This window comes from Rhinatrema bivittatum, chromosome 1 (genome assembly GCF_901001135.1).
Source record: "Rhinatrema bivittatum chromosome 1, aRhiBiv1.1, whole genome shotgun sequence".
Taxonomy (NCBI): Eukaryota; Metazoa; Chordata; class Amphibia; order Gymnophiona; family Rhinatrematidae; genus Rhinatrema; species Rhinatrema bivittatum.
This window is the reverse complement of record NC_042615.1, coordinates 211,596,507-211,622,050: the sequence shown is the minus strand read 5'-3', so window position 1 is coordinate 211,622,050 and position 25,544 is coordinate 211,596,507.

Genomic DNA, 25,544 nt, shown 5'->3' with positions numbered 1-25,544 from the left:
TACAAATACCTACCTATGGGCCATGATATTATGGCCAGTCTCTCTCTCTCTCTCTCTCTCTCTCAGGCACTGGACCCATTAATTCACCTGAAATAGGCCTTACAGAGGGCAATGAAGCCCACACTCCTCCTGTTTTCTGAATTTGCATCGCACCATACGATATGGTGCTATCGCATGCGAAAACGTCTTATCGCATTTTGATAAATTACCCCCTAAATTAGCTAATAATTTTCCTGATTTATTTCCCCATTGACGTAATTTATATTTATAAAACCATTAATTTGCCTGTGTCTTTTTACTTAATAAAATATTTTAAGCTCATGCCTAAAAGCTTACTGGACTTATCCCTTCAAGAACTGCAATTTAAGATCTTACACCACATTTTCTGTGATGATGTTCGTCACTACCGTATGGGGAAATTGCCTTCACCCAAGTGTATCCAATGTAACCAGGAGACAGGCACCTTGACGCATCGGCTGTTTACTTGCCCTGTTCTGATGCCGTTTTGGAATAAAGTGCTCGAAGTTGTTGCTCAATGCACAGGCTCCACTATTGGCCGGACAGGCAAATTACTTTTGTCTGACTTACGGGGTGTCCTTCCACCTATAAGTTATCTCTGGATAAGTTCGGCTATACTGCAGAGTTATTGGCATGCTGCACGATCTTGGCTGACTGGATAACGCCGGGCATGCCCCCTACCCTGCGGACCTGGTATAGTCGGCTTGCATCCTCAATGCAAATGGAGTGACTAATTGCTTTGAGCAGCATCAGAGAACAGGATCTGATTTACAGGACTTGCTGGTCAACTTGTTATACTTTACTACCGATGGACATTCAATCCAACTTACCTATCACTGGATATCACCTGTCTTGGACCTGACTCGGTCCCCTGAGCCTATTGGACTGACAAGCACAAAGACGCCTGGTTTGTAGCCATAAGTGTAGAAATGCGGGGAACAAGCACTAAATGACGTCTGATATCTGACATTCTCTGATTATTTATTGAAGTTTGCGATAAGGGAGTTATCTCCTAGGGGTTGGGGGGGGGGGGGGGGGCGAATGCAAAAAGTGTGGAAGAATGTTTGTTTTTGTATTCGGAATGAATGGGTATTGATTGGGTTTTGGTCTGATCACTATGGTCCGGTGGACCTATAAACGAGTGCACGCAGGACGCCATCCAAGTTGGTTAAGACACTCGAGGAGTATAATCTTGTATTGTAAATCTGTATGATCTTTGACTTGTACTGAGCCCCTCCAATACAGTTTTGGTTGTACCTGCTTTTATACTCACTAATAAAAATGATTTTGACAAAAAAAAAATATTTAACTCTTGCTTTGTTTTCAATAATTTATCTTGAATTGAATCAGTCATATGTTCTATATGAATTCTATGTAATCCAGCCAGTTGTTTGGAAAGAGCTAACATTTTCCTAGCATTTTTCCTTTGTTTATTAATGCAAAATGAAATGATGTGACCCCCTTAATACTACCTTAGCAGCATTCCAGAACACCCTTGCCTCTATTTCTTCTAAAGAATTGAATTCTTTATATTCTTTCCATTTTTCTTTTAAAAATTTAATAAACTCTTTATCTTCAGCAAGCCAAGGAAGCATTCTCCAAGATCCATATCCTTGAGCACCCATCCCTCAAAGATATAGTTATTAAAACTAACATATGATCTGAGAATGCAATATTAAACATTTAAATATTTATTAACTTTTCAAAAAGTAGCTAAGATAATAATATATAGTCAATTCTTGGATTAACTTTATGTGAATGCGAAAAAAAGGAATATTCCTGAGCATCCATATGCATTAAACCCAGGCATCTATTAAATACAATCCTTGCATCAAAAATCCTATTCCTATATCTGCCCGATTTCGTTTGTTTTTGTTTTTTTGGCATTTATGCTGACTTACAATCTACAAGTGGGTTTTCTGTAATATTAAAATCACCACCTAAAATCAAAGAATATGTTTCCCATTGGATCACCTTGGCTACCAAAAATGAGAAAAAAACTATAAGAATAACAATTTGGTGCATATACATTAAGGTAAAAATATTTTCAAACCATATATTTTACCTGCAACTAGTACATATCTGCCCCCTGGATCCACTATCTTATGCTCTTATGATAGCGGCTTGGGAAACAGCCGGGAGGAATAAGGAGGCAGGCTGTGGCTGTTTCCTTTATGTGCAATTTATTTACAGTGAAAAGCAAAATCACATAAAGACTGCAACTCACACAGACATCAAACATAGCAGGTCTTAGCATAGACTGGGTCCCTGCCTGCTCCCCAGGGCCTTCTAGGCCCTGAGTCCTTATACTCTGGTGAGGGACTGCTCCCTTCATCCACGATTCCTTATATATCTGGATCTTAAGGAGGATCTGGTGAAATAGCTTTGCCCCATCCCTTAAAGTAGTTTAAGAAAGTTTCTTATAGACTCCCTCACAACCCCTTCCCTTCAGTTCAGCCTTATCGGGATGAGTCTGTACTAGGGACACATTTCTAGACAGGAAATCTGCATTGGTGTTTTCCCTGCCTGCCCTATATCATATTTTACAGTTGAAGGGCTGTATGGCCAGGAATCATCTCATCACCCTCACTCTGGACTCCTTATTTTTATTTATCCATAGGAGCAGTTGGTGGTCCATTATGAGCATGAACTGCTGTCCCAGCAGTTAGTAGTGCAAGTCCTCTAAGGCCAACTTGATTGCCAAGGCCTCCTTCTCGACCGATGAGTAACGCCTCTCTTTTGGCATCAAATTCTGAGTAATGTATGCCACAGGATGTTCTTGGCCATCTTTGTCCTGGACTAAGACTACTCCCAAGTCTACTTCTGAAGCATTGGTCTGCACTGTGAAGGGTTCAGTGAAGTCTGAACTTATCAGGACTGGTTTGGATCATAATGCCTCTTTCAGAGCTTGGGAGGCCTCTTGTGCTTCTGCTGACCACTGGACCTTCTCTGGTGCTTTCAACAACAGCCTTGAGAGAGGCTCCACCTTCTCCCAGTAATTGGGGATAAACCTTCTGTAGAACCCCGTGAGGCCTAGGAAAGCTCTCATTTTCACTTTTGTTTGTGGGATTGGCACCTGGGTGATCGCCTTGATCTTTTGGGTTTGCAGATAGACCTTGCCCTTCCTCAGGGTGTAGCCACTTTACTGGCTTCTTACCCTCCTAACAAATACTTCTTAGGGTTGGCCATCAGTCCTGTTTTCCTCAGACTGGATATCATGGCCTGCAGTTGGCTTAGCTGAGTCATCCAATCTGGGCTGTACACCTTGATGCATTCTAAGTAGATGGCTGCATACCCTTGATGAGGGCAGAGCAGGTGGTTGACCAAGTGCTGAAACATTTCGGGGGTACCATGGAGTCCAAAAGGGAGGATGGTGAACTGGAAAAGTCCCCCTGACATCGAGAACGCAGTCTTCTCTTTTGTCACTGGTGTGAACGGCACCTGCCAATACCCTTTTCTGAGGTCCAGGGTAGAGATGAACTGGTTTGATCTCAGATGCTGAATCAGCTCATCTACTTGCGTCATGTTTTGAGACCTCATTGACTTTTTTAAAGACAATGCAAAACCTTATGCTACCATCTGGCTTTGGCACCAACACTATGGGTGAGGATCAAACACTGTTAGATTCCTCTATAACTCTGAGTTGGAGCATCTCCTTCACTTTGGTCTCAATGATGCAGCACCTGATCTCAGCAATCTGATAGGTTCGTTGCCATACAACAACTCCAGAAGGCATAATGATGTCATGCTGCACCAATTGGGTACAACCTTGAAGGCTCGAGAAGATCTCCTTGTTTTTCATTACCAGCTGCTTTGTCAGCTGTCTGTGCAGTGGACAACTACTGTCCAAAAGGAATATGGATTTTGTCCACATCAGGTGTGACCTCTGGACCAAACTCTTCTTCTTATACCACTCCACACACTTGTGGAACCTATTTCTTCAGAGAGTTTATGTGGGAGATCTGAGTTTTCTTGTGTTTATCTGACTGGGTTATTTTGTAACCCACGGGCCCTGTTTTCTCCAAAACGTTATAGGGCCCTTGCCAAAGAGCTAACAGGGAGGAGGACAACAATGATGCAATCCCCTGGCTGGAATTCTCTTTGGACTGTGGTGCAATTGTAAGCTCAGGCCTGGGTAGCCTGAGCCTTCTCTAGACATAGGCAGGCCACCTCCCAAACTTTTTTTTAGGTGATCCTACACTCGGAGAACATAGTCCACAAGGTTCTGCCCAGGGTTGCCTTTGTCTTCCCAAGTTTTCTGAGCTATGTCCAAGATTCCTCTCGGTATCCTCCCATACAGTAATTCAAAAGGGGAAACCCCATCAAGCTCTGGGGCACTTTGCGGATTGTAAACAGCACATAGGGCAGAAAGGAGTCTCAGTTCTTGCCATCTTCATCCATAAATTTCCTCAACATTTGCTTGAGCGTTTGCTTGAAGCAGATAACAAGGCCATTGGTCTGAGTATGATACACTGAGGTGCGCAGAGTTTTTCTTTATGCAAGGTGCAGAATTGTTTCATTAACTTGGATGTGAATAGGGTCCCCTGATCCATCAGGATCTCCTTTGGCAGCCCAAATCATGAAAAAACTTCCATTAGGGTGGTTGCCACTGTTGGGGTCTTCATGTTCCGTAGTGGTACTGCCTCTGGCTATCTTGTGGTATAGTCCAGAATGACGAGGATATACTTATTTCCTTGAGTAGATCTCTCTAGTGGCCTCACAAGGTCCATGCTCACTCTTTCAAAAGGGGTCTCGATTATGGGCATTGGTATGAGAGGTGCTGCCTGTACCCCAGTAGGCTTTATGAGTTGGCAGGTAGGGCAGGACTGGCAATACAACTGGACCTATTATATAGTCCCGGCCAATAGAACTGTGTCAATACTTTCTCTTGGGTCTTTTCCTCCCCCAGGTGGCTCCTAAAAGGTGACTGTGTACTAGTGCATGACTTTCTGGCAATATGATTTGGGAACTAAGAGTTGTTTTAGCAATTCTCCTTCCACACTTCCCTTTGTGACTCAGTAAAGTAGGTCCTGGTTCATTACAAAATAAGGAGGACTAGGGTCTATAACCTGCTCTCTAGGGTCTTGCTTTCCATCCTCTGCTCCTGGGCCCACTTAAAGGACTCATCTTCCCTGTGGGCCTGCCTGAACCTCCCCGAGTTACTCTCATTTTCCCATTCTGGGTGGGTTGGTCCGCGTCCCCTGATTCCAATCCATCCATTCTGGTTACCTCTAAATTCACAGCATAACTATCAGGCTAATTCAGTAAAAACAAGGGAGAGCGGATGAACGCCCGCTCTCCCGGTGTGCGCACCGGCCACTCGCCGGTGTGCGCGATACAGTATTCAAATGAGGTGGTGTGGTAGAATCGGGCAAAAGGAGGCGCTAGGGACACTAGCGCGTCCCTAGCGCCTCCTTTTAGCCCGGAGCGGCGGTTGTCAGCAGGTTTGACAGCCGACGCTCAATTTTGCTGGCGTCGGTTCTCAAGCTCGCTGACAGCCACGGGCTGGGAAACCGGACGCCGGCAAAATTGAGCATCCGGTTTTCGGCCCGACAGCCGCGGGCCGAATTCAAATTTCTTTTTTTTTTTTTAAACTTTTTTACTCTTCGGGACCTCCGACTTATCGCCATGATATTAAGTTGGAGGGTGCACAGAAAAGCAGTTTTTACTGCTTTTCTGTGCACTTTCCCGGTGCTGGATGAAATTAGTGCCTACCTTTGGGTCGGCGCTAATTTCTGAAAGTAAAATGTGCAGCTTGGCTACACATTTTACTTTCTGTATCCCGTGCGCATACCTAATAGGGCCATCAACATGCATTTGCGTCGGAGCGCACTGTACTGTATTGGCCTGTATATTTGTCCTGTTGGCATTGCCTCCGGGACTTAGGAGTCTTAGATTCTTTATGATACAGGTCTGGGTCTTCTAAGGGAAAGAGTTCCGGAAACTCCAATTCTTCATTGTTGTGGCTGGACGAACCTATTGTGAGCTGGTTCCACATGCTCTCAAAATTTGGACAGTCCCACCCTATCTCAATGGGGCAGTATAGCCAAGGAAGAACTTCCACCTCTATTTTGTCTTGGCTGACCGAGGTCTTCAGTTGTACCTTGCTTGTTGTATACTGCCATTGGTCCCCATGGATGCATGCCAGGGTCACTATTCTGTTGTAGTTAATCTAGACCCACTTCACTAACTCTCTTCAGAAAAGCGTTTTTCACACCTCCCAAAGTTCACCAATGCCTGGGTTGGAACGCCATCTAGCTCATCCGCAATCACAAAAGTACAGTCTCCCTGGCTAGGGACATTCACGAAATTACAAAAGTGTGGGGCCAGGGCAATAATGTCCATTGGTTTATCTTCCCTGTGGGGACAGTCTCACCACAGCTAAAACCACCCTCTCACCACAGCTAAAACATGGCGGTTCCACCGGATTTTGTGTTTGAGGTGAAAAGTCTAGCCTGTCTGGCTCAACATGCTGTTGGGGGTCCTTAAGACTCCAGCATCCTTTACCTGGGTCAGGCGGTCTCCCCTGAGCCCATGGCGATTAAGAGATGAATTGGTAATAGGCCTCTAGCATCTCCAATGCTGTCTCTAGCATAAGGCTCAAGTGTTGAAATACTCACTTCAGCCCAGTCTTCTCTTCCAGGAGCAGACATTTCCCTAGCTACATCCTTAAGTTGGTGGAAAAGGTTCTGCAGATTTTCCTCTGGCTGAATAACTCCTTGCAGAAACCGCTGGCTGTAGGCTTCCAGGGTAAGTCTCACCTTCTTTAGAATGGATGTTTTGACTTCGGGATATGTAGCTCTTCCCTCTGGTTTGGTGGTGTGGATGGCAACTTGACTGCTCCCTGTAAGGAGGTTCTGCAGATAGGTAGGTGCCAATAAAACACAGGAAACTCAGACAGAATGTCTAAAAAGTAAACTTTACTGAAAATAACTAGTTAAGTGAATGACACAGTTCAGATACAAAATTCCAAATCAGGCAAAAGCTCCTGCACCTCCCCTAACTCCAAAATTTAGACTGCACTGCTCCACTCTCTCACGGGTAGGCTGTAATGAATGGTGCCTCCCCTAATTACTAGCCTGCACTGTTCCTAGCTAAAGAAATTAAATTAGGGCCTTAATGGTGACGAACCCCAGGGGATCATTATACTAGTTTTCTCCTGGACCAACATAGTCACTATCTGTTGCGGACCTGGCCGCGAGCACAGCGGCCAGGCCCTTACCTCTTGATTCCTGGACCTGCTCCCGCCTCCGGCGTCCTGGCTTGTGGCCTGTTTGGCGGCGTCCCCGCTGGGGCAGCACCGCCGTGAAGGTTCCGGTGGATGCCCTGTTCCTAGGCGCGCGTGCGCGCCACTTGGGCACCTTTGTAGCCCGTTTCCCGCCAGTGCCGACTCCGCCCAATTCCTGACGTCAGATGCCGCGGCCTTGATAAGCCGGCCTCAGCCATCGAGCCTTTGACTTGCAACGAGTTAGCATTCTGGTTTCCTGTTGTGTTGCGCCCCGGAGTGACCCGCTTGGCTACATCGCTCCATTCCTGCTACAGTACCTGCTTGGTTCCTGCCTGCTTGCTACAGTACCTGCTTAGTTCCTGCCTGGTTCCAGTACCCGAGTCCTGCTACAGTTCCTGCCTGGTTCCAGAACCCGTACCCAGTTACAGTATCACTACTGTCCTAGTCTGGTTCCAGTTACCTGTCCTGATCCACAACCCGCCTAAGTCCAGCGGCCGGGCCCCTACGGGCTCCTCCCGGGGGGGCTTCGGCTTCCAAGGGTGAAGCCACCTAAGACCCAGCGGTTGGGCTCCTACGGGCTCCTCCCGGGGGAACACCAGCTTCCAGGGTGTAGAGCATCTATGTCCCACCTGAACATCTGCCTCCTGGCCTGCTGTTCATCAGAGACATTGTCCATCTCTTCCTAGTCTCCAGCAGGTCGGCCCAAGGATCCACTAAACTGAGACTCCCACAACACTATCTGCAATAAATTCTGCATGTCACATGTATTATAAGAACATAAGAAATATCATGCTGGCCAGACCAAGATCCATCGAGCCCAGCATTCTATCTCCAATAATGACCAGTCCAGGTCACAAGTACCTGGCAGATCCCATAAAGTAGATCTATTTCCTGTTACTCTCAGGGATAGCAATGGCTTTCCCTAGACTACCTGGCTATTAATGTTTTATGGACTTTTCCTCCAGGATCTTGTCTAAACCTCTTTTACACTCCACTATACTGGTCACCTTTTCCATGTCCTGTGGCAATAGATTCCAAAGTTTGATTGTGTGTTAAGTGAGAAAGTACTTTCTACAATTTGTTTTAAATCTGCTGGTTGTTAATTTCATTGAGTGTCCCCTTGTTTTAGTATTATTTTAAAGGTAAATACTGTTCTTTATTTACCAGTTCTATCCCATTCATGACTTTTTAATATATTAAGATCCATAATTCAAATGCCATTTAGATGGATAACAAAATAGTTATCCTTCTAAATGGCTTACCTGGCTATATTCAGCCTATATCCAGATAAGTTGGCGGTATTCCTAGGAGGAGCGAAGGTAGCCGGTTTAGTTGACCAGCTACCTCTAGTCAGGCCGACTAACTTTAAGATAGTGGCACGGCTGCACCGCTGAATATACACCACTAGTAAGCCAGTTATGTAAAACCAGCTAACTAGCACAATGGCTGAATATGGACCCCCCACCATGTTCCCTCTCAGCTGTTGCTTTTACAACCTGAAGATCCCTAACCTGTGTAAACTTTCTTTTTAGGATAGTTACATCCCTTTTTATAATTTTTTTATGCCCTTCGCTGCACCTTTTCTGGTTTTGCTATATCTTTTTCGAGATGGGACAACCAAGGTGCTCAAGGTCCAGTCACACCATGGATTGATACAGAGGCAATAGATATGTTGGAATCTGTGGGAGGGAGCACTCCCAATTCCAGGGAGATGTGTGCCCATGGACCACAACGAGACTGCAGAGAGGAGCTCCGTGGAAGCGCCGCGGCAGGCAAGACGTGTCGCAGCATGGGAGGAGCAGGCTGACCACTGCCCTAACCACTGCCGAACCTGCATGCACTGGTAGAGACCCAACAATGCAATGCTAGTCTCTGGGGTAGCCCTCCGACCACTCGATAGCCCTTTCAGACCTGCCACTGGGTAGTGGCAGATGCGGCAGGACGGACAGTGGTCGAGGACAGGCGATGGTACTGGAGCTTGGAACAAGGCGAGACCTCAGCCTTAGAATAGGCTGACAGCTCAAGGAAGGCGAGGAAGCACAGAGGCTCAGATGAAATGAAGATACCTGGAGCTTGGGACTCAGACAAGATGAGAACGCTTGACGACTCAGACGAGATGAGGACGCTTGAAGACTCAGATGAGACGAGGATACTTGAAGACTCAGATGAGAAGAGGGTGCTTGAAGACACAGACAAGACGAGGACGATTGGTACTTAGAGATTCAGATGAGATGAAGACGTGAGGTAACTTGGAACTCTGATGTAACGAGAACGTGAGGTGGCTTGGAACTCAGACGTTACGAGAACATGATGTTATGTTTGGGCCTGCTAGGAAAGTGATCCCAACTTGAGGGGAATATGTGTGCCCTTGGGCCTCGGCACGATCCCAGACAAATCCAAGACAGTACCGAGGGTTGACGAGGCATGTCCCAGCATGGGCGAAGACAAAGTCTAACCCTCTGCCGGACCTGCATGCTTCAGGAAGACCAACAATGCAATGTTGGTTATTGAACAGTCCTCCGACCATTCCCAGCCCTTTCAGACCTGCCCCTTAGTATCGGCAAGAAGCAGCAGGCCGGACTGAAGATGAGGGCAGATGGAGGCCTTGTGACACAGAAGACTCAATACGAGACCAGAAGACTCTGGAAGTGGATGAGGATCTTGGAAGACTCTCGATGAGATGAGGAACTTGGAAGACTCTTGGATGAGACGAGAAGCTGGGAAGGTTCGGACATTGGCACTGTCTCTCCAGGCATCCTACACAGCCCACCGACACGGGTGGACCCAATGGGCTGGTCACGGACCACCCTGCCCCAGTGCGCGCCCTACACAACCTGAAGAGGCTGGTCACGGACCACATGGAGAGCGGGACAAGTGCAGGAAGAGAATCCAGCTGAAATGAAACTCCAATGACGAGGCCAGGTGTCATCTGAAGAGCCACAGGAGCTGGAGGGTCAAGAGGACTCGGAAACACAGGAAGAGAATCCAGCTGAGACGAGACTGCAGTGACAAAGCAAGGTGTCATCTGGAGAACCAGAGAAGCTGGAGGGTCAGGAGGACTCGAAATAAGTGAAGGAGGGCGGAACCTCGGAAACATCAGGAAGTGGAACATCAGGAAGCCTGGAACATCAGGAGGTGAAACATCAGGAAGCCTGGACTAGGAACCTCAGGACATGAAGACATGGAACATCAGAAAGCCACAGGAAGCACCGAAGACTCAGGAAGCATGCCGAGACATGGAGCTCCAACGAAGAACGAAGACCTGACGGAGCGATGGAAGATGAGACTTCCAGGAGCAAGTAACTCCAATGCAAGGCCAAGCAGAAATGTTGAAGAAGCCCTTTTATAGGGCTGAGACAGGAAACAGTCATCAGGTGGGGCCCAGGGCATATCCGGCCGTGGGCCCTTTAAATCTTGTGAAGAGATGCAGCCCGCGCCTTAGGAACAGGAAGCAGGAAGTTATGCAGGACCATGGCTAGTGGCCATGCTGCTGCTAACGCGAAAGAGCAGGGCAGGGCCAAGGAACAGGCCCAGCATTGTCAGCAGCTCTCAAGCCGCAGAGGGCAGACTGAGGAGCGGCTCCAGCCGCAAGGAAGACCGGCAGGCTGCGGGACAGGCAGAGAGAAGGTAAGAGGCTGCCCAAGAGGGCAGAATCACCACACATGAGGTGGCTTGGAACTCAGACGCAAGATGTTCAGACATAGGTGGAGATCAGAAGTGGATTCTAGAGAGTCCAAAGAGGATTCCAGATACTCCGATGAGGATTTGGAACTGGAGAAGACTCAGACGAGGATAAGGACTCAGGATACTCTGATGAAGACAGAGGCTCAGGAACTAGGAGGAATCCGGGCAGTGCTCAAAGACAGATCCTGCTGGAAGAGGGCTCCAGCCACCAAACTCAGACACCAGATAGAAACAGATTTACTCCCAGGAAGGTCAGCTGAAGACGAGGTCTGGGGTGAGCGAGCTGAACCCGGAACTTGAGGACTGACGATAGTTCAGGATTAGGACTCGGAACATCAGGGCTGGAATGTAGGACATTGGATATAAATGGACACCGGTACTTCAGGACATCAGGACATCTATGGCATCTGGACATCAGGTACTTCTAGAGAGGAGGACCATGGGGACGACTGGAACAGGACGGACGAAGACATCAGGAGGCTGAGACATCTGGACATCCGGAGATAGAGAGACATCTGGACATGGAAACACAGAGACATCAGGACATCTAAAGACAAGAGGACAGGATCAGACGAGAGACCAGAACATGGAATGAAGATGACGACGGAGGATCAAGGACCATGGATAAAGACAAGGAGGGCCAACAAAGAACAGAATGCCTTGAAGAAGTGAAGAGGGATCACGGAGGAGTCCTAGAATGAAGAGCTGGAACTGAAGATCCAGGAGAGGTCCGACTCCATGACCAACTCCTTGTGAAGGCGAAGAGGGACTGAAGGCTGAGCCCTTTTATAGGGCTGAAAAGGAAATGCCTTGATGACATCATGATGAGGAGCCAGGAGGACTGGCCCTTTAGATCTTAAGAAGAGGCACGGTTCCACGCCTAAGGAGGCAGGAGCAGGGACAGCAGCCATGCTGTAAGCAGGAGAAGCAGGCCCGAAGCAACGGAGGTGGCTCCTGCCACTGAAGAGAGGCTGAAGACAGCTCCAGACTGAAGAGACACTGGTGGCGGCCTCTGGGCCATGAAGAGGAGCTCCAGGTGACCTCCCAGCTGCAAGAAGAGGACAGAGGAGGCAGCTCCATGCCGAGCTGGGAGCGCAAGATTTCAGCGGCCTCCTGGCCTCATGGGAATGGCATCTGCGGCCTCTTGGCCGCGGAATGAAGAAAGGATGTCGGCAGCTCCTGCTGCAAAGGCAAGATGATGGCAGTGGCTTCAGGCCGTGAAGAGGCAGCGTCGGCGGCCCCCTAGCCGCAAGGGAGAGTGTGGTGGTGGTTCCAGGCTGCGGCAGCGGCAATGGCAGCAGCGGCTCCAGCCACGGAGGAGAGAGGACGTTGGCGCGAGGCGGAACAATGATAGTGGCCTCCTGCCACATGAAGACGGTATCGGGGAGCTGGCTGGCAGAGAAAGGTGAGGGACTGCTTGCAGCCTAGTCGCGGCAGGATCGTAACAAGATATTCTTTTTTTAATTTTCCATTCCTTTTCAGATCATGCCTAACATTCAATTTGCTTTTTTGATGTCTGCCACAAACTGACTTGAGGATTTCAATGTGTTGTCCACAAGGCCTCCAAAGTCTTTTTCCTGGGTAGTGACTTCTAATACAGAACCCAGCGTTGTGTATCTATACTTGGGATTATTTTTCCCCTATGTGCATCACTTTGCACTTTTCCACATTAAATTTCATCTGTCATTCAGATGCCCAGTCAGTCACTATATGCCTTAGTTCCAATTCCCTTTCTGTAACATCTTGAGATATCCATCCCTTCTTGCCCTCCTCCCTCCTAGGAAAGTTGGGATGGGTTGCTCAGGCCTTTTATAAACAGCCATTTTTTGATTAAGGGTGTGGCTAGAGTTAGGCTAGCATCGCCATTATGTATTAAATGTAATCAGGAGATGGGTACTCTGGCTCATCGACTGTTTACATGCTCTCATTTAACGGGGTTCTGGAACGGAGTGCTGGCAGTTGTAGCTCAAAGTACACACTCTACCGTTAGCCGGACTGGCAAATTACTTTTGTCTGGGTTGCACGGAGCTATCCCATTTTATCAATCTTCTCTGGACACGTTCAGCCATACTGCAGTGTTACTGGCCTGTCAAACGATCTTAGCTGATTGGATAGCACTGGGTACACTCCCAAATAGGCTGGAAGAACTCCTCCACAGAAGAGACTGCATTTCACTCTGTTCCTTTGATGAAGGTCATCCTTGCCTGCTGGATTTAAAGTGCAGAGGCTGAAGACCAATGAGCCCATTCTCCCTATGAATTTGGCAAGCAACTGTGACAGCAGAAGTCCAGTCTAGAAAGATTTTTAGAAGAAATTATAACTCTTTTGTTGTGAGGAGAATTTTTGGCCACCCCTCTTCACTGGGAACATGGCTGGGTCAGCAGGTTCCCACCGTAAGACTTTTTTACCCGAAGAGTCATCAATGCAGAACAACTGCAAGGAGAGAAGTAAGATCAAGGAGAACCCCTCTGGATCTCCAATAACACGGGACTAGGATACAGAGCTGGGTGCTCGGGAAGATGCTGGACTGTAAGGTAGGATTTTTCTATGCTAGAAGGGGACCCCTGACATAGGAATCCCGGATAAGCCACTAGGAGAGCTCTGAGTGCACAATTTACACCACCATGGAAAGCTCAACCAGTTTGCTGAAATAAAAGGACACCCACCCACAGTGAAACAATCTCACTGTACAAGAATCAGCTGTATCTGCACAAATATTTAAAGATGGACTTTATTTTGCCTTAAACTGATCACTAAATTAATATTTAACACCCTGTTCCTGGTGCTGCCTGTTCTTTCACAGCATCTCCCTCCTGGGAATGCCACAACTACAAGCACACAACACAGGATTTCACACCACTGTTTGGGTCACTGATGAGAGTCTTCCCCCATAGAAAGAATCCCCCTCAGAGATCAAGAGTCAAGCTTGGGAAAGAGTCAGCTAGCTGGAGCAGCCCTGAAGATTATAAATACGATTGTGTGCCCTTGGGACTAACAACCCCACAAAGGGTTACACCATAAACTGCTATTAGTCAAGTTGACTTGGGAAATAGCTACTGCTTGTTGCCAATATTAGTAACATGGGATCTATTTAATGTTTGGTTACTTGCCAGGTACTTGTATCTTGGATTTGCCACTGTTGGAAAAAGGATGTTGGGCTTGTTGGACCTTCAGTTTGACCCAGTATGGCAACATCTTATGTTCAGGGACGGTAACGTTAAAACCAGTGTGTGGGTGCACATGGCGGCCTGCGCCCAGGAACGCGGCTGTTTTATAACTTGCACGTGTATATGTGTGCATGTTATAAAATAGCCTGGCCGCGCGCACATCTGTACCAAATTTTAAGTGGGGGCACACAAGTGCGCACAAATGCCGCTTCTACCATGTAAATTGGGAGATTTTAAAAGGGGCACGTACTGCCATTCCCAGTTTTGCCACTTCATCTCCAGTTTGCCAAGTTAAGAGATAGGTCTTCCAAACTGCAGGTATTCCACGAAACTTAAATCCGCACCGATCCGCCTATTTATCTTTCTTTTATAACTTATATGGCATCCACAGCAGAAGTAAAGTTATGCGGCAAGGTTCCTGGGTACACGCTGGATCACGTTAAGTATTTACACGCACCATCTCATCTTCATGCCCCGAAACGCCTATGCCCTGCGCAGACAGTGTCCATGCCCCGTCCTTTTTTTGAAAGCTACCAAGATGTGTGCGCTGCGGCATTTATGCACCTATCTGGCTTTTATAGTCTGCTCGGTGCGCCTGAGCCTGACATATTTGCACATCTCCTAATTAATGTGTGCGTTGGGCTTTGGAAATTCATCTTTAATGTTCTTATGTAGTCTTCCAAGATCCTTCTACAGTTCCGCACAATCCATTGCTGTTTTAACAACTCTGAATAATTTCATGTCATCTGCAAATCTGATCACCTCACTCATTGTTCCCTTTTCCAGATAATTTATGGATATGTTAAACAGCACAAGTCCCAGTACAGATCCTGTGGTACTCTATTGAGTCTTACTTTTTATTTCCTGTCTTTTAACCAGTTATCAGTCCACAAGAGGACACTGTCTCCTATCCCTTAAGTTTTCAATTTCTTGAGGAGTCTTTCATGGGGAATTTTGCCAAATGCCTTCTGAAAATCCAAATACTCTATAGCAACTAAACTAACTTTATATGTTTATTTATACCTTCAAAAAATGTATTAGATTTGTAAGGCACAACTTTCCTTTGCTAAACCCATGATGACTCTTCCCCATTAAACCATCTCTATACGACCGGTAATATTGTTTTTTAAGAACCGCTTCTACCATGTTGCCCAGCATCAACATCACACTCACTGGTCTATAGTTTCCAAGATCTCTCCTAGAATATCTTTTAAAAATTGGTATTACATTGGCCACACTCCTATCTTCAGGTATTGTGGCTGTTTTAAATGATAGGTTATAGATTTCTAGTAACAGGTTTGCAATTTCATGTTGGAGTTCTTTCAGGACTCTGGGGTAGATGCCATTTGATCCTGGTGATTTGTTACTTTTTGGTTTGGCAGTTTGATGTATTACATCTTCTATTATTACAGAGATTTGAGTGTGTTCCCAGCATTCTCTTCAGTAAAGTCCAAGACAAAGAATTTATTTTTTTTCTGCTATTTCCTTGTCCTACCTGATCATACCTTTTTCCCTTCAGTAATCTACCATCCCAACTGACTTCCTTACAGGCTTTTTTCCTTTGAATGTACTTGAAAAAGATTTATTGGTTTTTTGCTTCTGTGGTAAGCTTCTTCTCTAATTTTCTCTTGGCTTGTCTTACTACTGTTCTATATCTAGCTTGCAGAACTTATGCTCTTGCCTATTTTCTTCATTTGCATTTGCTTTCCACTCTTCAGAAGATGTCCTTTTGGCTTTAATTGCACCTTTTACCTCACCATTAACCCATGCTGGCAGTCATTTGAGCTTCTTTTGACCTTTTTTTAATGCATGTAATACATTTTATCTCATGCAAACATTTAACCTTTGCAGCTACTCCATTTAGAATTTTTTCTAAGTAATTTCCTCATTCTATCGTAGTTTTCCCTTTTAAAGTTATATGCTACTACAGTAGTTTAACAATGTCCTTCCTCTAGTGATTATGTCAAGTTTGATGCATTGGTTTCACTGTAGTTTAGTTTATTTGACTGATCACATTTCCATCCAGACATCAAAGTAGTTTTCAAAACAAATCAATAAAGTACAATAAATAAATAAGTATAAAATAAATACATCAGTTATCAATAAAAATACAATGAGGAATAATATAATTTGCAATCAGTAAAACAAATCAGTAAAACAGTATACATCTTAATCAATAAATTCAGGGTTATGAAAATAATATAATAAATCAATGCATGTATTAATTATAATGTGTTAATAGATATGTAAGTGAATAAATTCAGAATTATGAATTAAGAACTATACAAAAGTGAATCCATTGCTATAAATAAAAAATATAAAACAGTAAGGCCATATATAAATATGGTAAACCCCATAGGCTTGTGAAAAGAACAAAGCAATTATAGTCACCGAGTTCAATATTCAGTAGGTCATTTAGTGGGCAAGTTAATGGCTAAAGTTAGCTAGATAACTTGTCCTATATATTCAGCAGGATAAATGTCCCACTGAATATACTTACTTAAAGTTACCCGGCTACATGTAGCCGTATAACTTTAAAACCTAACCAGTTATGTTTGAATATAACCGATTAAGGTTCTAAGGCTATCCAGCCTTGTATGGCTGGATAACATGTTACTTAACCGGATATCTTTAAAGACATCCAGCTAAGTAGCACTGTCAAAACATGCAAACCAATAAATTACATATAGCTGGTCATCTCCAACCCAATCCTCCCTCCCCCAAAAAACTTGCAAAGGCCCTGACAGGTCATGCTCTTCTCACCCCCCAACTCCTTTTAATATAAACAAGAACCCCCCCCCCCCCCCTTCCCAGTATATTGGAAATTATCAAAGCAGTCTGCGCGCTCCCTTCTTTCCCACCCACCAGCAAGTATTTACTATATGGTAGCGCCCCCCACCCCCTTCCCTGACCCTCCTGATCCCCCCAGATACCTTAAATTAGTTTGCCGGGAACAAGAGACCCTTCGCCTAGCTTCCGGCAGCTTCCTGCTGCTCTATGAGAGACAGCCCTGGAAGCGTAAGCTTACGTTAAGCTTACGCTTCCAGTGCTGCCTCTAGCTCACTGGCTAAGTTAGCCAACTAATTCAACCCCTCCCCAGAACACCCTTGAAGCACCCCTTTTATATCTGGCTTAATTATAGCTGAATAAGCAGTTATCCGACTATAATTTAGCCAGATAAGTAGCTGAATATGCCTAATTTTCCATTTAGACAGATAACTTTTGAGTTATCCATCTAATGGCTTTTGAATATTGACCTCACTATTGCTAAGTGGCCCCAACACAGTAACCTATTATGCCAGACTGTTGGTTCCACTAAGCAGTAGATCTAAAGTTGCTGTCCATTTCATCACTTCTAGGACCAGTTTGCTCCATGAAATAGTAATTTCTGGTATCAAGAAACTTAAGGGTACATTTTAAAAGGGCCACACGTGCACCCATAACTGCGCGTATCTCGCTGCACACAAAAATACGTGCTATTTTATAACGTACGCATAGGTTATAAAATACTCTTCATGCGTGCAGCTGTACTTTTCTACAGCTCCTTGCTAGGTGCAGGAGTCTGGTGAATATTGGGGTGGGGGGGGGGGGGGAGAGACACTATAAGGCTCAGTCTGATACTCTATATATGGACCATTGTAAGGGGGCACTTTGATTTGGGGTGAGTTTTTGGTAGGTGGGTTGGGGTTGGGTGGGGGTGTCACAGACACCTTCAGAGGTATCCATTGTAAAATTGACATCATTAAAGAATTTTAGACCTTATAAGTGATGAAAAGGAGTTGATTTGTACAATGTAGCTAGCAGAGACTGCAGTGTGTACAGATGCACAAACACAGAGAATATATCTTTTATTATACAGCTAGTGTGGTCCATCAGAGGTGGCAGTAGAGAGTAGATTAGATAGCAACAGTCTGTGATCCTTGGCGTAGGAGACCCGTCCCACAATGGTGGTGTAAGGCCCCGATGCAAATGTCCAGGAAGGCACTGTAGGAGAGACAGACTGGCAGATATTATAACACACTCCCTGGTAGCTGAGTAGATAGAGTTCCCAATGAGCAGTAGAGAGAGGATAGGTATTAACAGTCTGTGATCCTCGGCAGAGGAGACACGTTCCACAATGGTGGTGTAGGGCCCGATGCAGATGAGCAGCGAGGAGCTGTAGATGGACAGACTGGGAGCAGTTGTACTCACTCTCTGTAGCTGATAGGTAGTGTTCCAGCAGGTTGAAGAATTGGTAGCAGGCACCAGGATAGACACAGGATAGACACACAGGCCCTCGAGGAGCGAGTACCTGTATATAGGATAGGCAACTGGAAATAAGCAAAGGGCCCCCGAGGAGCGGGTATCCAGGTTAGTAGAACCCCAGAGAGTAGGGATGTGAATCGGGCGATCGATCGTCTTAACGATCGATTTTGGCTGGGGGGAGAGGGAAATCTGATCGTCATGGTTTTTGTTTTTTTTAAATTGTAAAAAATCGTAAATCGGGGGAGGGCGGGAAAACCGGCACCCTAAAACCCACCCCGACCCTTTAAAATAAATCCCCCACTCTCCCGAAGCCCCCCAAAATGGCACCGGCGCCATTTTGCCCTCACTATGTCGACATAGTGAGGGCAAAAGTAGCACCGGCGCCATTTTGAATATTGGCAATACGGCCCGCATGCAGGAGGTCGCTCCCAGACCCCCGCTGGACTTTTGGCAAGTCTTGTGGGGGTCAGGAGGCCCCCCAAGCTGGCCAAAAGTCCCTGGGGGTCCAGCGGGGGTCCGGGAGCGATCTCCTGCACTCGTGACATCGGGTGACAGGAACCAAAATGGCGCCGGCGCTACCTTTGCCCTGTCATATGGTAAGGGCAAAGGGCCACTGGCGCCATTTCTTTTAACGCAGCCGTGGCCCGAGAGCGGGAGATCGCGCCGGGACCCCCCCACTGGACCCCAGGTAATTTAAAACATTTTGGGGGGCTTCGGGAGGGTGGGGGATTTATTTTAAAGGGTCGGGGTGCGTTTTAGGGTGCCGTTTTCCTGCCCTCCCCCAATTTACAATTTTTTGACGATAAATCGGGGGAATTGTTATTGTATCACGGCTCTAACGATTTTTGACGATTTAAAATATATCTGACGATTGTTTTAAATCGTCAAAAAATGATTTACATCCCTACCGGAGAGTGAAGGTGGCTTCCAGCAGAGTAGAAGTGGCAGAGCAGCTTCAGACAGGAACAAATCCAATCTGTTGCTAACTTGGCGAGAGTCAGCAAATGGGCAACCTTTTGAATACGGAAGCAGTGACGTCACGCGAGGAGGACGCCCCCGAGGTTCGTGCCAACACTGCTACAAGACGTGAAGCATGCACACGTGCCCTAGGAAGCCTCAGGTCAACATGGCGGGACGCCGTGCCAGAGCCACTCCGGGGAAGCCGGAGGGTGCGGCAAGGACACGCTATGGACGCCATTCTCCTGAGGCTGGTGGAGAAGGCTAAAATAGAGGTGAGGCATGTCGGGCGAAGCCATCTGAGACTGATGGACGCAACACTTGGCTTCAGGCGAGGATGACCCTCCGGAGGCTTGTGCTGCAGCCGAGAAGACAGGCTCATGCCACAAGGTGACAAGACACGACATGGCACGCCAGAAGAGGTAGCAATGAGGAACCACAGGTCCAGGAAACAGAAGCGGAGACAAGGCATCAGGAAGGAGTATCAGGAATATCATACAACATCAGAAAGACCATGGAACATCAGGAGAAGACGAGGGATAGCCAGAAGAGACCAGGAACATGAAGAACAATGAGGGATCCCATGAAGAACAGGAAATACCAGCAGGAGCGAAGATAAGAAGTCCTGGAGAGGAACTAACTCCTTGCAAAGGCGACTAAGAACTGGAAGCTGGGCCCTATACAGGGCTGAATATCAGGAAACACCCTGGGAGGAGTCTAGGTGGGGCCCGGGGCATATTCAGCTGCAGCCCTTTAAATCCATGAAGGAGGCACGGCCCGTGCCCTAGGAAGACAGGAACAGGAAGTGCAGGACCCTGGATAGCAGCCCTGCAGAAACGCCGAGGAGACAGAGCAGAGCTGGGCCGTGGAGCAGGCCCTGATGTCAGCAGTGGCTCCTGCCGCTGCAGGAAGGACCGAGGGCGGCTCCAGCTGCCAGGAAAGCCCGGGGACTGTGGCCTCTGGGCTGCGAAGATGGAGAAGACGTCGGCGGCGACTCCAGCCGCGTTGGAGCACGGTGGCAGGGCCCGCTGTGCAGGAAAGACACCCCAAGGTCCATGGCTCCTGCCGTAGTAATGAAAACAGGCTGGCTGCGGCTCCTGCCGCGAGGAATGTCGGCGGGTCCACGCTGCAAAGGTAGGTGCAGGAGTGTAACAGAGCCTCCTTCCCCCCCCAGCAGATATTCACCAGGCTCCTGCGCCTAACAAGGAACAAAGTGTACTTCCACCTACTAACACTGTAGCAAAGTGCTGCTTCCACCTACGTTTTCTGGGCATTCATACCTCAATGTACGCGCATCCTTCCCAGCTATTTAAAATTCGAGTTGCTCCCATGCAGCTTACTTACGTGCGTATGTGGCCGTTTTTGTGCTCGCCAGGCTTTTAAAATCTACCTTTTAATCTCTCTAGCATGTCCTGATGAGAAATTGACCCAATCAATACTGGGGTAATTCAAATTTCTCATTACTATTGTGTTGCCAAATGTATTTGCCTTTCTAATTTCTACTAGCATTTCACAGTCTGTTCTTCACCTTGGCCAGATGGACAGTAGTATACCCTCACTCCTATACTCTGACCTGTCACGCTTGGAATTTCTTTCCATAAGGATTCCACAGTGCATTTTGTTTCCTGCAGGTCTGTTATCCTGCTTGACTCTGTACCAACCTTTACATATAATGCCACTCCTCCACCAATTTGATCTACCCTGTCATGCTGATATACTATATACCCTGTATCACAGAGTCCCATTGGCTGTCCTTCTTCCACCACATCTGAGATGCCAATAATGTCAAGATCCTCATATCATGCCATACACTCTAACTCTCCAGACTTACTAGTCAGTCTTCTAGCAGTCACATAGGGGCATTTTAAACTATGTGTTTTTTGCATTTGTATTTATATTTGTACATACAACCTGCTTATTAGCAAGGGCTATTTTCTCAGGACGTAGTTCTTATACCCTTTCAGGTCAAGCAAGTGATCTTTGCAAACTCTCAGTTTATCGTCCAGCAGATACAAAATTATAAATTTAGAATTAAATCCAACCTTAAACTACACACAGGATTAATTCAAACTGTTTCCCAGCACATACACAATTTATAAATTTAGAATTAAATTCAGACCTTAAACTGCACAACAAATATGACTATGATCAATTTTTTTTCCAAACCATATTTAGTCCAAATAAAAAATAATTGTACCAGTGGATTCTGTGTTGATATTTGTGTACTAGAATCATAACTGGAAACAAAATCTTACATTGGTCCAAATATGGTAAATAAAAAAAGCTTCATATTTCTGAGAACTGTTGAGTACTCTCTGACAAACATTGCAGGCCAGTAATGTTTACTTGCAACAGCTATGTAATATTTTTCTGCATATTGTCTGGATTTTTGTACAGGAAAATTTTAATTTCCATAACGCAGGAAACATGTTCATGATCTCAGGCTCCAGTCTTGCACTGCTAATGGCATGGCACTCTCCCTTTGCTTTTTGTGTTAGTTTGGACAGAACATCTCAGTGATCTTTAGTGATCTTCGCTCCTTTGAACTGCATCATCAAACATCATTTCTGCTTTACATTTGGCCCTTACTGTTACGCGCCCCATCTGCGCCCGTCCCGTGCATGGGCCTGCTGACCGTCATGGTTCCACGACAGGTCCCGGGTCGGCCTCCCTAGCAGCAGCTGCTAGCACTTCCAGGCCCCGGCATGCAGTGGCGGCGGTCACTGGGCCTTCTACTGTGCACCAGGCCTTACGCTGGAGCTCGGCGTCTTCGGTGCTGTTGGCCATGCCCCTACGCACGCACACACAGACCGCCCGGCCTCTTGTAGGGCCAAGGGCGGGTGTTAGTTCCGTGGCGCGCCCTGATTGATTTTCTGTTATAAGGAAGTCCCTGCCTGCACTTCCTTTCCTTGGCAATCGGGTCGGCTTATGCTAGATTGTCTCCACACTTGTACTTGCTCCTGTCTTGTTCCAAGTCTCGTTCCAGGATCCTTCTGTTCCAGTTCAGTTCCTGCCTTGTTCCTGCTTCCTAGTTCCAGCGTTCCTCCTGTTCCTGTTCATCTGTTTGTCTCCCCAGGTAGTACTTCCGGACTGTCTCTCTGGTACTGACCTCGGGTTTCTACTTGACCTGTCTGCTTGCCTGCCTGCCTTCTGAACCCGGTCCGTTCCTCGACCTGCCTGCCTGCTGCCTGCCTTCTGACTCCAGCCTGTTCCTCGACCTGCCTGCCTGCTGCCCGCCTTCTGACTCCAGTCCGCTCCTCGACCTGTCTGCCTGCTGCCCGCCTTCGGACTCCAGTCTGCTCCTCAACCTGCCTGCCTGCTGCCTCCTGACTCCTGCCTGCTACTTGACTCGTCTGTCTGCTGCCTGCCTCCTGACTCCTGCCTGCTACTTGACTCGTCTGTCTGCCGCCTGCCTCCTGCCTCCTGCCTGCTACTTGACTCGTCTGTCTGCCGCCTGCCTCCTGACTCCTGCCTGCTACTTGACTGGTCTGTCTGCTGCCTGCCTCCTGACCTTAGCCTGCCTGTGACCTCGTCTGACCTCTGGTACCTGACCTCTGCTTTGTTGACCATTTCTTGGACTGACTCCTGGACCCTGATCTCTGCCTGCTTGACCTCGTCTCTAGATTCTGGCTCTTTTCCTAGCCTTGTTATCATCTACGCTCTTCTGGTCCTCCTTGTTCCACCTGACCTCCAATCTTGAACCTGACCACGCTCCCCTTCTGACTGTGGGCTCGCCGGACTTCCACTCTCCCAGGAGCCCTGCGAGGCCTACCTAAGTCCAAGCGGCCCAGGTCCCTATGGACTCCTCCCGGGGAGACCTCGGGCTTCCAGTGTTGAAGCTCTTCCTAGCCTCTGTCTCCTTCCGTGCTCCGCCCCCTAGGGGCAGTTGCCTCCTGGTCCCTACCAGGAGGCACAGCTCCACTGCCACAGGACAAGGGTCCACCCCCGAGCGCAACACTTACCCCTTTCATTTTACGTTGTATTGTAATTTTAAACTGTTTTGTTGCAAAAAACAGAAAATATAATTCAGATACCTGATAATAATCTATCTATACAAATAAAATGTAAATGTTGATTTGTTCAAAACTTAAATCTCCAAAAGTTCTTCACCGATTGCTTTGAAATTTTGACACAACGTTGCATTCGAATACACACGTGTTTTTATATACCTATATTATATAGATGTCACACCTGTGACAGGTAAAAACATGCTTTTTTGGAAAAACAGCGCCATCTGTTGGACGTAAAAGCAACACCTGCTATCTACAATATAAATGGGCTCTGACCGACAGACCGCAAATGCGCAGTAGAGAGCAGCTCTACCGCTCATGTGCAGACCATAGACCTCTGCGCTACGTGCTGGGTGTCACAGAGGGGAGGAGGAAAGGGCAGACGAGTCGCCGCTCTGAGAAACGGCTCAGCACGTTCCTCCGCCGCTGGGGAAGGGGGGAGGGAGTAGGGACTGCTGGACAGTTACACACAGGAGGAGGAAAGAGTAAAAGAGTCGCCGAGCCAGTCCGTCCACCACCGGGGAAGGGGGGGAGGGAGTTTGGACGGCCGGAGCAGAGCAAATACGCATTGTGAAATTAAACATATTAGAAACGTGCGCTTTCTGTTTTCTTTCTTTTCCATTTAACCAGACTGAGCCACAGCAACGTGTGGCCGGGTACAGCTAGTAAAGATAATAAATCTTTATGCAAAAGTATACCAAACTGCCCTTTAGGACTCTCTAAATCAAATCAAAATACACAAAATACATTCCATAACATCTATTTGTCCATTTCTCTACTTTTAAAATAGAGGAAAATACCCGGGGAAACTCATGCATTATAAATCCCCATGCTGGCGCAACATAAGTGTTCAAAAGGAGACAATCATATGCTGGGAAAATACCCCCACTGTTTCAAAAAAGAGAATAAAAAAAGGAAAAATATTTCTATAACAGATTGCATAAGGTGTGCTTAACTAACTAATGTTTGAACCTCACATTTTGATCATAAAGCATTCTCTTCTTTCTTTCCAGCAATAATTATCAAGCTACTGCCTGTTTAGGAGAGGTTGTGTGAACAGCAGAGCAGGATGGAAATAATACATCCTGGCAGGAGAGAAGAGAGGACTTTATAGTTGAGCTGTGTGAATGAAAAATTAGTTGGTTCAGAAATATTAGGGATGAGGAAGACAGGAAAGAGAAAGGATAGATGGGAGGAAGTGAGAAAGTGGGAGGTGAGGAGAAAGTATGCAGGAGGGAGGAATGAGACACAAAACTACAGAGAAGGGAGGGAGGTAAAGAAATTGCAGGAGAAAGGAGGAGAGGAGAGAATGAACTGAAAGAAGAGATTTAGGAAAGGAGAAGAGAGCAGAGGAGGAAGGGAAGAATGGAGTATGAAGCTAAGATGGGAGGAGGACAAGAGAGGAGCTATGAAAAGCTGGGAGTGAGAAATAGATGGAGAAGAGATAGGGTTAAGAGAAGTGGCAAAGAGGAATGAAAAATAAGATGGATAGGGGCATATGATGGGTCTCCTTTTTATAACTACTTTTAAAATTATTTATGTAATAAGTGACACATTCTCGGTTTTGTGTATGATAGAGAGCATGACGTTAAAGATTTATGGGTTTCTTCAGCATTAAAACCAGAAAGACTGGTTGGATATCAGAAATGATTAAAAAAGAAAAACAGGAACATCATGTGATTTATTTTAGTCAAGTCACAGTATGTTAGTACATGTCAATGTCTGCTAAAATAGGAGAAAAAGCCAGTTCATATAAAAACTTAGTTCATCTTCAATAAGCAGTATTTCAAATATAATCATTACTGGCATAAAAAAACCACCCAAACTGCAGTGATGTAGCCATGGGTGGGTCAGGATGGGCCATGGCCTATCCACTTTGGGCTCAGGCTCACCCAGTCAGGACTGCCTGACACTGGAAACCTGCAAAAAAGGCATCCAGAGGGAACGTCACACTCATGAATTAATGGTGGCGGCAAGGTCATGACGTGGCTGCAGGGTTCCCATTTCCACAGGCAGAAGAGCAGAACTATGGTGGTGCCTGCAGGAATCCCACCTCCTGCGGACTGAAGAAGACTGCAGCAATGCCAAAGAACATGCCCGACAGACAACAGGAGGTACGGGAGGCAAACAGTGAAAGGAAAGGGAGAGGGAGAGGGAGGGAGAACTTCTCAGTCTGCCTTACTCACTCAGCCACCCTTCCTTCCATCTTATTGAGAAGGGAGGTAGGGGAATGAA